The sequence below is a fragment of the Mesoplodon bidens genome (genome assembly GCF_964165515.1).
Source record: "Mesoplodon bidens genome assembly, chromosome: 15".
Lineage (NCBI taxonomy): Eukaryota > Metazoa > Chordata > Mammalia > Artiodactyla > Ziphiidae > Mesoplodon > Mesoplodon bidens.
In genome coordinates, this window is record NC_138171.1 from 45,662,263 (window position 1) to 45,674,679 (window position 12,417).

A 12,417-nucleotide genomic window follows, 5' to 3' on the forward strand; every position below is an offset into this window, starting at 1 on the left:
ACAGTGAGATGGGATTGTCCAGTGTGCTGGCCCTGCCTCCATTGATTCAGGGCTCCCAATGCCTTTCATAAGGCGAGCATCTTGCCTCAACGAGTGTGCTTCTAAAGATTCTTATCTTTCATACCACTTGGGCCCCCAAAGTTTAGCCAATTCCTTCTTCTGGTGCCCAACCCAAGAGAGACAATCTGTTGCCAGGCAGGAGGAAAGCTGGCCTTGAACTCCCGAGGGAAAGGGCGTGCTCTCCAGGATGGCATGCCCTGGGGGATTCCCAAGCATCACACACACACACACACACACACACACACCAGCCTTCAGCTCCCTTAGGTGCCACACGCCCCACTCTCACCTGACTCAGCGTTTCTCAGCCCTCAGGCCTGGGCATTCTTCCTCCACAACTATAGCCACATCCATGTGCCATTATTTACTTAGCATTTTTTTCCCTCTAAATCACTCACTTTTTTTGAAATTTAAATTTATCCAGCAAGGAAGCTTCAGATCACTTTTGGAAATAAAAAGCCAATATCCCTTGCAGTAAATAGAAGGGAATTGTAAATCTGTAAAAATAAAAACATTACCACTGTAAAGACGTTTATGTAGCATTTAAAACGGTGGTCTCTCGGGGGGGTGGGGGGGATGATTTTGCACTCTCAGCTCCCTCCCCACCCCCGGGGCTATTTGGTAACATCTGGAGACATTTTGATTATTTATTTATTTATTTATGTGGCTGTTCCGGGTCTTAGTTGTGGCATGCGGGCTCCTTTTTTGTGGCACGTGGACTTCTTAGTTGCAGCATGCGTGTGAGATCTAGTTCCCTGAGCAGGGATTGAATCCAGGCCCCGTGCATTGGGAGCATGGAGTCTTAGCCATTGGACCACCAGGGAAGTCCCAACATCTGGAGACGTTTTGGGTTGTCACAACCAGGGGAGCCGGGAGGTGAATGCTCCTGGCATGTAATGAGTAAATAACCTGCCATGCACAGGGCAGCTCACCCCCGCAGCTAAGGGTTATCTGGCCCCAGATGCCAATAGTGCTGAGGCTTAGAACTCCTGATCTAAAATAAGCTTGAGCACCCCAGGGAGGTATGCCCCATACTTGGGCAGCTCTGACCTGGTTAACTGCGCCTCATTCTTCAGGCTCAGCTGGAACACCCGCCCCGGGGACGCCTTCCCTGACCCTCAGAGCAGAGGACTCCAGATGTCAGGTCCTATGGCCCCTGACCCTCCTACTTCCTAACTCTCTGACCCTTGGCAGTTGTTTTCTGCTTGTGTCTGTCTCCCCAACTAGACCTTCAAGCAGGCAGGGGCCATGCCTGTCTCATTTATCTCTTTTTCCAGCCCCTAGCACAGTGCTGGCTCATAGTAGGGGCTCCGTTGTTACGTGCAGACGGAAGGAAGGAAGCAATGAAGCAAGGAAGGAAGGAAGGAAAAAAGAAAGTTTTGGGCAAAAAAAAAAGATGTGGATTCTGTTCCCGGATTCCCCACTGTCGGTCAGGCACGTAACCTCTCCTTGGTGAACTTTTTTTTTCTCACTTGTGAGACGGTCACCGTAAGGGGAGTCTGTCCCCATCAGAGAAACAGCAGGTGTAAAAGTCCTTGGCAGAGGGAAAGCCCTCGGTAAAGGTTAGGGGCATCCACAGGTAGAAGGGGGATCCCTGGAGAGATTGGGGCTCATTCCCTCATTCATTTATCTACCACCATTGTCAAGAGCCCGTATTCCTCTTGTCCCAGGGTAAGTTTTAGTTACATCCCTTTCATCTCAAAGGTGTCCTGGCTTGGGCAATCAGTGATATGGTCCCTCTCACTCTCAGCCACTGTACCTAGTAGGGCAGTGGAGAGGTGAGCAGTGATTAAGCCTTGAGAGGGCCGTCTGCCCTGGCTATCTCCTCCACCCTGTAATCTGATCCTTGCCCCCACTGCTCCGGACCCTGCGCTAAGTGCTCAGGGATCCTCAGGGATCTCCGTTTAGCAGCAGGGCCTAGAGGCTGCAGGTGGGGCTGGCTGGGAGCCTCTGAGAAGGTGCCACATGGCAGACTTGTGGCTGGGAACATCATGCCCAGGTGAAGCCAAATCCGGCCTCTGTACCCCAACACCAGATTAAATCTCGGAGACAGTTTGGGGTGAAGTAGAAAAGAATAGCTTTTATTGCTTTGTTAGGCAAAGGGGGCCACAGCGGGCTAAGACCCTCAAAACTGTGCATCCCGACCTGGAGTGGGTAGTGAGGAGTTTTATAGTAATGGTTCCAAGAGGGTGTGGTCAGCTCGTGGACATTCTTCTGATTGGTTGACAGTGAGGTAACCGGGAGTCAGCCTCATCAACCTTCTGGTTGCAACCGGTCTGGGGTCTACGTGCCTGTGGGCAGTGTACAGTTAACTTCTCCCACCTGGTGGGAGTTTCAGTATCTGCAAAACAGCTCAAAGATATTCTTATGTGTATCCCTTAAGGGGGAACCAGGACCCTGCCCCAAGGCTGCACTATTGTTTCTTGACTGTTCCTCCCTTGTCTCCCCATCCAGTCCCTTCCCTAATTAGCAACTCTTTGAACCTACCCTTTGGAACTGAGGGAAGGTCATAGAGGCTGAATGAAGCCTATTTCCTGTAATCAAGAAATGGGGGACCCAGAAAGGCTTTTGTGTCCAGGAGCCCCACAGGGTCCTGCTCAGTTTCATAGGGTCAGGGCTGTTCCCCACAGAGGCAGCCCAAGTCCAAGGCTTGGGTGGAATGTCAAGACCCCATGCCGTGGTGCATGGATTTCCGGGGTGGAGATGTGGGAAAGGGGCAGGACTGTGACTTGGGTGTGTGTGTCTGTGAAGGCGGCCTCCGGCCTCTGCCTGGATGTCTGTGTGAGGTTCCCAGCGTGCTTTACTCAGTCCCACCCAATCACAGGCTGGGGGACTTTCTCCTCTTCCTCGCACCATCATCCTCTAGGCCAGAGGCCTGACCCTCCATCCTGGGGGGCTTAGGGGCATCCAGGGCTGTCACAGTGGGGCTGTCCACGTGAAGAGTCATACGAGAGTCGAGGGCCGGGACCCAGGCAGACTGCAATCGTTCTGAACAGGATGTACTGGCCCTGTCTGTGAGCACGTGGCCCGACTCCCAGGATGTTCCCGGTCCACTCAGATGGGGACAGGGCCCTTCGTGGAGGCCGCTTCACTCCCATGTGTTCCCGGGAATAAAGAGGAGGCTGGGCCCCCTCAGGGGCTGCCCTGCTCACGCCTGCATCGTTGCATCCATTCTCTCCTGGGACCCACTATCCTCTCCTCCTCCTCCTCTTCTTCCTCCCACTTCCCCCAGGCGGGCAACTTTACCTAGTCTCCAGGTGGAGGGGAGGAGGAACTGCTTGATCATATATGCTTCCAAACCTTTCTTCGAACACCTGCATGTAGGCTTTTGAAATCCCCAAAGCCAGGGGTTTGATTCTTGTTTTCTCAGTCCTCTGTGATAGCCGAGGCCATCGAGGTCTTATATCTAGTTACCCTAATGAAGGAGGGTATGGGGACATACCCACTAATATAGAAAAAATCATCCACCACCAAGTTGCCCCGGACCACCCCAAGATTCACTGGGAACTGGGGGCGTAGCCTCAGGACTCATTCTAGACGCTCGCCCCCACCCGCCCCGGGTGAGGGGTCTGTCTTAGCCCGTTCATCGTCTCAGGGCTGGATGGGGGCAGCCGGGTGGACGAGGCTGGTGAGGGTTCAGTAAACCTTGGTCCCTCATTAAATGCCACCTCTGATTTGGGCCACTTCACTTGAAAAGGCAAATAGAGAAATGGGCAGAATCCAATCAGGAGTGGTGCTGATAACTCAAGGGGCCCAGAAGGAGACCTTTGGAGCAAGGGCAGAGTAATTGGAATGATGTAGTGCCAAGAAGACAGAGTTGAGGGCTGACTCGGCAACTGCCAAGCTCCGGGAAGGTTCTTCTCAGGGAGATGCCAACCAGCTTACTCCCCAGCCCCCTTGTCCTCAGAGGGCAGAGCAAGAAATTAGCTTCAATTGGCGCTGGAAAGATTTAGGTTACGTGTAAGGAAGAACTTTTTAAAGCCTGAAATGTGCTACCAAGAGAGGCTGCGGATTCTCTGGAGAGTATCTAAAAATAGCCTGTTCTTTAAAAATAGATCTGGGCAAGCTTTAAACAGCATCAGCTCAGCTTCTGGGGATGGTTTAAAGTGCAGGCCTCCGCAGCGGGCGGGGTGGGGTCCTCCCCAGGCCAAAGGGCAGAAGGGAGAGTCAGCCTTTAGCCCCTGTCGGGGCAAACATCTGGATGGATGTTTTAGATCTGCATAGATAAGGGATTTCTTTTTCCGTCTGACCCCAGTTGATTGGTGTCATGAAATACCAGCCCTTAGGATCTCAAAGTTTTCTTTCTGTGGGAGGATGTTTTAGGGCTGATGCTAATTGGGTCAGTCCCACCAGCTTCTCCCAGTCCGTCCCCATTCCTGAGTCAGGGCTCTCCAGTGCCCTGAGGCTTTGCTGGGAATCCGTCCATCTCAGCCGTGCCAGCTGTGACTCCCTCCAGCCACCTGCTTGCCCACCTCTTAATCTCAGCACCCTTGGCCTGGCCTCGTCCTCTCACTGCAGCTGCCCCTCCCGGACCTCCCTGCTCCCACCTACTTGCCAATCTGTCCTCCACCAGCAGGAAGAGAGGGCATTAAAAAGAGGCCGCCTGGTTCTCGCCCATTACTTACATCTCGCCCATAACTTACAATTATGCAATTCCTGCCCATTGCCCTCAGGAGAGAGCCTGAACTCCCAGGATGGCTTCAGAATTTTCCATGCAGCGTCTTGTTTACCCTCCCAGCAGCCGCTCTCTCCACCCACATGCCCTACCTAAGGCCCATTAAGGCCCCACCAAACCACTTCGCCTGTGGGCTCTGCTAGAGCTGCCCCACTGCCTGGTCCACCCTCCTGCTTGGATGTCACCCCCTCTAGACGCCTTTCCTGACCTCCTCACCTAAACCTGGCCTAGGAGCCCAGCTAGGGTTCCCGCAGGCCCCTGGCCTCCCCCGTTGGCTGCCCTGCCACACAGTAGTCCCCAGTTTTCTGTCTCTCACCTCCCTGAGAGCATTGAAAGCCAGGTCTCTCATTCCTAGTCATATTCCCCCAGGTAGAAGGAGGCCTGGTACACAGCAGGTGCTCAGTACATGCTCAGCGACTAACTAAAAGTCAGGCTGCCCTAGCAGGGGTTTCCCTTTGCTACCTTTGTGTCTCACCTCATCTGGTTTCAGCTTCCTCCAGGTCCCCACCGGCCCCTCTGTCTTACGTCCCTGACATGACATGCATGGGATATTGGCAAATCCAGGCCAGTGCCCACGTACACGGAATGTTTGTTTAGACATGAACACTCCCCGAGTGTTCTGAGTAATAACTTCTTGAACAGCATCTTTAATGATAAACTCTATTATAAATTAATTCATCAGCTGATTCCTCTGCCATCTCAATTAAATGGAGCATGCCACTAACATAATATGTACAAACCCTGCAAAAGAGAAGTGGGGCTGCAGGCAAGAGGAGTTCTGGAACTCAGTTGGGCATCATTGCTCTGTATCCCTATCTGGGGGGAGGCATCATGGCTTGGCCCTCCTGTGTGTCCTCCAGACCCAGGAGGCACCACTCTGCATGACCAGGCTGACTCCTCTCCCCTCACCCGAATCCCTTGGCCATGCTGCCCGGTCTCACTTTAAATTCCTGAGCTCAGGCCTCACACGCAGCAGCACTGCCCCACCGGCCACACGCACTGCCACGGTTTTTCTATGCTTTCCCACGCTCTGAAAGGACCATTTCACACCATCTCCTGGTTCCTCAAAACTCCTACATCTGCCGTCTCGCTCTCGGCTGGTGGCCTGGCCTCATCGGGGCGAGGGAGAGGCAAAGCCGCCCCAGTACTGGGATCTTCACTCGCACGCCCTGCTTCCCGTTCCCTTGGGCCAAGCATCCCTGCTCTCATCAGAAGCCAGCTCCTCTGTCTTCCAGAACCTTCTCTCTCCCTTGCTTCTACAGTTGCTGTCTGGCTCCTCCGCACCCTCAGGCTCCCCCTGTCTACTCGAGCATTCTGGGTAAATGCAGGAGCATCCTATATCTCCCCTCTTCAGGATCCCTCCCTGAACCCCAGGCCTGCTCCAGCTATCACCCCATTTTTCTGCTTCTCCATACAGCAAGTTTGGACGTCTTCTCTCTAACCGTTTGGCTATTTTCTGTCCTCTGCTCAGCGTATTCCATGGAGCATCTGTCCCCCATGGCCTCCATGTTGGCAAATCCAGCAGTTACTTCCCTGTCTTCATCTCTGATCTAACAAACCACTTCCTCCTCCTCGATATGCATCCTTCTCCTGGCCCCGGCAATGCCGCACTCTGGTTTTCCTCCTGCTGCCTGGGCCTCTGGTCCTCACCCTCCTCTGCTGGCTCCGCCTATTCTGCTCAGCGCTGGATGTTGGCTCCATCCTGGCCCTTCTCTTCTCTCCCTACAGGCCTCTTCTAGGCCCATGTCCTTACGCCAATGACTCACGCATTTAAATCTCCAGCTCTGACTACCCCTGGACCCCAAACTTGTACACCCAAGTGCTGCTGTATTGTCTCAGCTTGGGTATAACATAGGCACTTCAAATTAATGTAGCCCAAATGGGGTTTGACCCACCCAGACAACTTCCTCCGTCTTCTTCTTCATCAGTGGCACCATCGTCTGCCCCAATAGCCCAAACTCAAACCCCAAGGTCATCCCAGTCTCTGGGTAGCCCTGTTCCCTCGCACCAAGCCCATCAGCAGGTCCTGTGGACTCCACCTTCGAAACCTGCCCCAAAGCTGGCAACAACTTTGGACCAAGCAGCAGCAGCTCGGCCTGGGCGCCCTTCTTTACCCCAGCTTCCATCATCTGTCTTCACACAGTAATCAGAATGATCTGAAAACGTACATTAGGCCCCTGCTTCAGCCCTCTACTATGGCTTCCCATAGTACCTAGAAGAAAGCCAGATTCCTCACTGTGACCTACAAGGTCCTGGATGACCTGGTCCTCGCCTGCCTTCCTGACCCGTCTCTACCCCGCCCCCCGCCCCGCCCCTTTCCCACTCTGCCAAACCTTCTCTCCCCTTGCCCCTAAGGTCAGGCTCTGGTTGCCTTCAAGCCTTTGCCCCAGCCGGTCACTCCCTCTGTCTGGAATGCTCTTTCCCAGACCTCTCTGTGGCTGCCTCCAGTTCCCCATTCAAACCTCTGTTGAAGTGTCACCTCCTCCGAGAGGCCCTCCATGACCTCCATGACTGCCCACTCTGAAGTGAGCCCCAGGCATTTGCCCTATTTTATTTTCATCGCCACACTTTTCACTGCCTGACTTTGTCTTGTTAATCAATGTGCTTATTGTCTGGATCTGTCCACTAGAACCTGAGACTTCTGAGACCAGACCCCTCCCCCGCCCCCAGGAACAGTGCCTGGCATGTGAAAAGCAGCGATAAATATTCATGGAATGAATGAATGAATGATAAATAAACAAATGATGAGTCTGACGTTTGTTCCTGTACAGAGACAATTTGCTCTCCAGAGTTCTCAGATCTGGCTCTGTCCTAGCTCATTCCCGTATCCCAGACCCTGGACCTTTGCACCAGTGCAGCTCTCCGAAGCACCTTGCAATCAGCATTGAACGGAACGAACCGTCTATTCATTTAACAAACACGTATGGAACACTTACTGTGCCAGACCCTGGGCTCGGTGCTAGGGATTCAGTGGAGAGAAAACAGACCTGGTCCCTGGACTAGTGTGTGGTCGAGCAGGTCTACATAGTGAGTCTCAAACATACATTCATTCATTCATTCATGAAACACTTATGTAGGGCTTATTATCTGCCAAGCACTATTCTAAGTGCTTTACAGTATAAGCCTCTTAGTCCTCATATCAATCTATAAGGTAGGCATTATTATTATCCCCATATTACAGCTGAGGAAACTGAGGCACAGATGGGCAAGGTAATCTACCCAAGGTCATACAGCTTGTAAGAGACAGAGCTGGAAACCAGACCCTCCCTTTCCCTTTGTTTCACCCCTGCTTTACTGTGGGCTCACCTTTTGACTCTCCTGACTTTGGCTCTTAATTCTGGCCCCGACACCAGCCCCTCCAGCCTTGACAACAGATTTCGGCTTCCTCAGTCTGACCGGCGGAGGGGAGGCCTGGGAGTCATGGCAGCTCTTTTTGCCTTGGGTTCTGGGTGGCATCACACCCAGCCCAGCTCTGAGCCCTCAGCCAGCATCCCCCACCTGTCAGTGCTCTCCGAGGTCCCGAAGGGGCAGGGAGGAGCCATGCCTGCCTCACCACAGGCGCTGAGAAGGCCATTTATGGTGTCAGGAGTTGGGAGATTCTAGAAACCACAGGATGAGAGATTTACAGCTGTGAGTTTCGTGGTGTGAGTCCATGCCAGGAAGCAGCAGAAGCAGCACAGAAAGCTGCCTTCATTTAGTTGCCCCTGATTTAGGAGGTGCCATAACTCAGCAGAAAGTCACTTTTTAATTCAGAATGAGCTGGAAACAATTCCTTCTGCTGAGGATTGTTACAGCAGATGCTGTTGGTGGGGGACCTCACTTTACAGAACAAACATGCTTCCAGAAACTTGATTGAGGACTCTCTTTTTTTAAGCAGAATCGTTAGAATGCAATCAGAAAATCTCACCAGCCTATCTTTGAATGATTTGTAATTTTCATTTATTGAATTTTCTTAAAGCATGGCCTTTCATATTTGGGAATAAATGGGATTCAATTGAGAAATCAATGCATTTCTAAACTAACAATTTGGAAAATTAATTTTTCTGCCAACAGGCTGGGTCCAGCTTCTGGGTCTGGTGGGTAGTTTCTGTATTAAAATACTGTTCTGTCCCCACTGTCCTAGTACATGGAGTAGTTGTTCTCATGAATGTTTTCCTTCTTTAGTGGATGTTCTCTGGAATTACCTATGTCTACTGTTATCCCCACTTTATAGATGAGAGAACCAAGGCACTGACTGGTCAGATAGCTTGGATAGCATCTGGACAGACATGGTGAGGAAGAAGCTGACCGTTACAACAGCTGAGGGTTTGGAGAGCAAGTCCAGCCTTCAGAAAGGGACCTGGGCAGTGGGTGGGGTTGGGGGGTGGGGCTAAAGAAGGGGTCCTGCCCCACAGAGGGAGCAAGGTTCTGGGTAGGATAGCACTTCTAGGGGGAATGAGCAGTGGGCCGAAAGGAAGAGAGACCTGTCCTTCCAGCTAACAGACTCCACCATAAGTTACAACGGTTAAAAAAGCAGGGGGCAGGAATTCCCTGGCGGTCCAGTGGTCAGGACTCTGAGCTTCCACTGCTGGGGGCCTGGGTTCGATCCCTGGTCAGGGAACTAGGACCCACAAACCATGCAGCACAGCAAAACAAAAAAATAGTGTGGCATTGTCACAGGAACAGAGAGAGATCCATGGCACAGAATGAGAGTTAGGAATAGACTCATGTAATGTGAGGCTTGGAATGTGGTATAAAAGTGTTATCAAAAATCATTGGGGAGGACTTCCCTGGTGACGCAGTGGTTGAGGGTCCGCCTGCCAATGCAAGGGACACGGGTTCGTGCCCCGGTCTGGGAAGATCCCACATGCCGCGGAGCGGCTGGGCCCGTGCGCCATGGCCGCTGAGCCTGCGCGTCCGGAGCCTGTGCTCCACAACGGGAGAGGCCACAACAGTGAAAGGCCCGCGTACCGCAAAAAAAAAAAAATCATTGGGGAAAGAGCAGACCCTTCTATAAGTGTTCAGAGCAATTAACGACTCATTAAAAAAAATTAAGTTAGATCCTTACTTGACACCATTCACCAAGATAAATTCCAGATGAATTAACATAACTATCTATAAGTATGTTAGAAAAAATATAGGATAATGTGTTGATGGAGTTGGTTTTCTTAAGGTAGACACAGGAAGCAAAAACCAAAAGCAAAAGACTGCTAAATTTGACTGTATTAAATATCAAAATGTATGACAAAAGCAGTTTTGTTCATAATTGCTAAAACTTGGAAGCAACCAAGATGTCCTTCAATAAGTGATGCATCCATTTGGTGGAATATTATTTAGCAATAAAAAGAAAAGAACAAACAAGCCATGAAAAGATAGGGGAGAACCCTTAAATCCATATTGCTAAGTGAGAGAAGCCAATCTGAAAAGGCTACATACTGTGTGATTCCAACTACATGACATTCTGAAAGCACCCCAACTATGGAGACAGTAAAAAAATCAGTGGTGGGGCTTCCCTGGTGGCGCAGTGGTTGAGAGTCTGCCTGCTAATGCAGGGGACACGGGTTCGAGCCCTGGTCTGGGAGGATCCCACATGCCGCGGAGCAACTAGGCCCGTGAGCCACAGCTACTGAGCCTGCGCGTCTGGAGCCTGTGCTCCGCGGCAAGAGAGGCCGCGATAGTGAGAGGCCCCCGCACCGCGATGAAGAGTGGCCCCTGCTTGCCACAAGTAGAGAAGGCTCTCTTACAGAAGCGAAGACCCAACACAGCCAAAAATAAAAACTAATTAATTAATTAATTAAAAAAATACAGATTCCCAGCCCCACTGTACACTTAAAAAAAAAAATCAGGGCTTCCCTGGTGGCGCAGTGGTTGAGAGTCCGCCTGCCGATGCAGGGGACACGGATTCGTGCCCCGGTCCGGGAAGATCCCACGTGCCGCAGAGTGGCTGGGCCCGTGAGCCATGGCTGCTGAGCCTGCATGTCCGGAGCCTGTGCTCCACAACAGGAGAGGCCACAACAGTGAGAGGCCCACGTACTGCAAAAAAAAAAAAAAAAATCAGTGGTTACCAGGGGTTCAGAAGGAGTGGGGAGGGAGGGATGAACAAGTGGAGCACAGGGGGTTTTAGGGCCATAACTATTGGACACAGCAATGATGGATACATGTCACTATGCATTTGTCAAAATCCATAGACTGTACAACACAGAGAGTGAACCCTAATGTAAACTATGGATTTCATTAATAATAATATATCACTATTGGCTCATCAACTGTAACAAATATACACTCTGTTGAAAGATGTTAATCATGGGAGAAACCGTGAAGGCAGAGAGAGGGGGCATTTGGGAACTCTGGAACTCTGTATTTTCCGCTTAATTTTCTGTAAACCTAAAACTGCTCTAAAAAATAAAATCTATTAGTTAAAAAAAAAAAGTGCTTTTTCCCCTGTGCTGTACAGGGGGAAAGACAAGCAGTAAGCTATTTGGAGTCTATACAATAGACAGGTTTAGTATCCAGAATACATAAAGAATTTCTATCAATTGATAAGGAGAAAGATTTTTAATAAAAGGAAATTGACAAAGGATACAGACAAGCACAGTCATAGAAGAAGAAATAAAAATGGTTAATAAATAACATGAAAACTGCCCAAGCTCACTAGTAATGAGGGAAATTATAAAACTTAAAACAATGTTGAGGTGTCATTTTTTACCATGCAATGGGCAAAATTGTTCATGTCTTATAACATCAAGTATCGGTGAGGATTTGGGTGAGGACTCTCACGAAGCTGGCGGAAGTACGACACGGTACCTCTGCTCAGGAGAGCAGTTCACTGACACTGATTAAAATGTAAAATGCACACGCTTTACGACCTGGCAGTTCCCCTTGTTGTTCACGCTGGAGACATACTTGCTTGTCCGCACAAAGAGACTTGTAGAAACGTGTTCATTGCAGCATTGCTTAGAGAGCAAAAAGCTGGAAATAACTTAAATACCATCAACTGATTGGATAAATAAAACATGGTGTGTCATTATCAGGGAATCTTATGCATCAGTTCCAAAGAATAAGGTACGTCTGTTATGTACCTCTTGGAAGTTGACCAGGAATTGTGTCAAGTAAAGATAAATAAGATACCCAAGTGGCTCAGCCCTTGTCTCCTTTTAACAAACGGAGCCAAGGCAGAGGGGACCCGAGAGGCTTCTAGCATACCTGCCGGGGTATGACTGGGGATGAGGTCTAAGCCTGGCAGAGACAGCTGTGGAAGGCTGAGCCTTTAGGGGATCTTTGGGGGCCTCAGCACCTGTCACAGTCACCCTCTCCCTGGATTTCCTGACTCAGGTGCTCCCCGCCAGCCCTGGAGAGCAGCTCTCATCTGAGGCCAGAGGTCCATGAGGGGCTGGCCCCGGCCCAGAGATACAGGCAACCAGCTCTGAGTCCTCTGTCTCCGAGGGGCCTGGGGTCAGGTGGCTGGAAGGAGACAGGTGTGCTGGATCCTGCTGGCTCAGCTTCCAAGACCTGGCTGTGCACACCTCTTCTCTATTCCGCTTTCAGTGACATTACACGGGTAGCTTGAAATTGGCCATGGTGGGATTATTCACACCATGGAAACTGGCAAACGCTACAAATCATAGCTTTTTCTCTCTCTCTCTCTCTCCCTCTTTGGGGAACCTGGTGTTAAACATTTACCTTCACACCATGACAACACAGGATGT

At 50.8% G+C, this 12,417-nt stretch overlaps 1 protein-coding gene across 5 annotated transcripts in view; it reads left to right on the forward strand.

Moving 5' to 3' along the window:
- The window catches only part of GSG1L (GSG1 like), a gene marked incomplete at its 5' end in the record, with an annotated part of 225,505 nt that overhangs the window by 169,158 nt on the left and 43,930 nt on the right, over positions 1-12,417 (forward strand). The gene's annotated exons all lie outside the window — the stretch shown is intronic.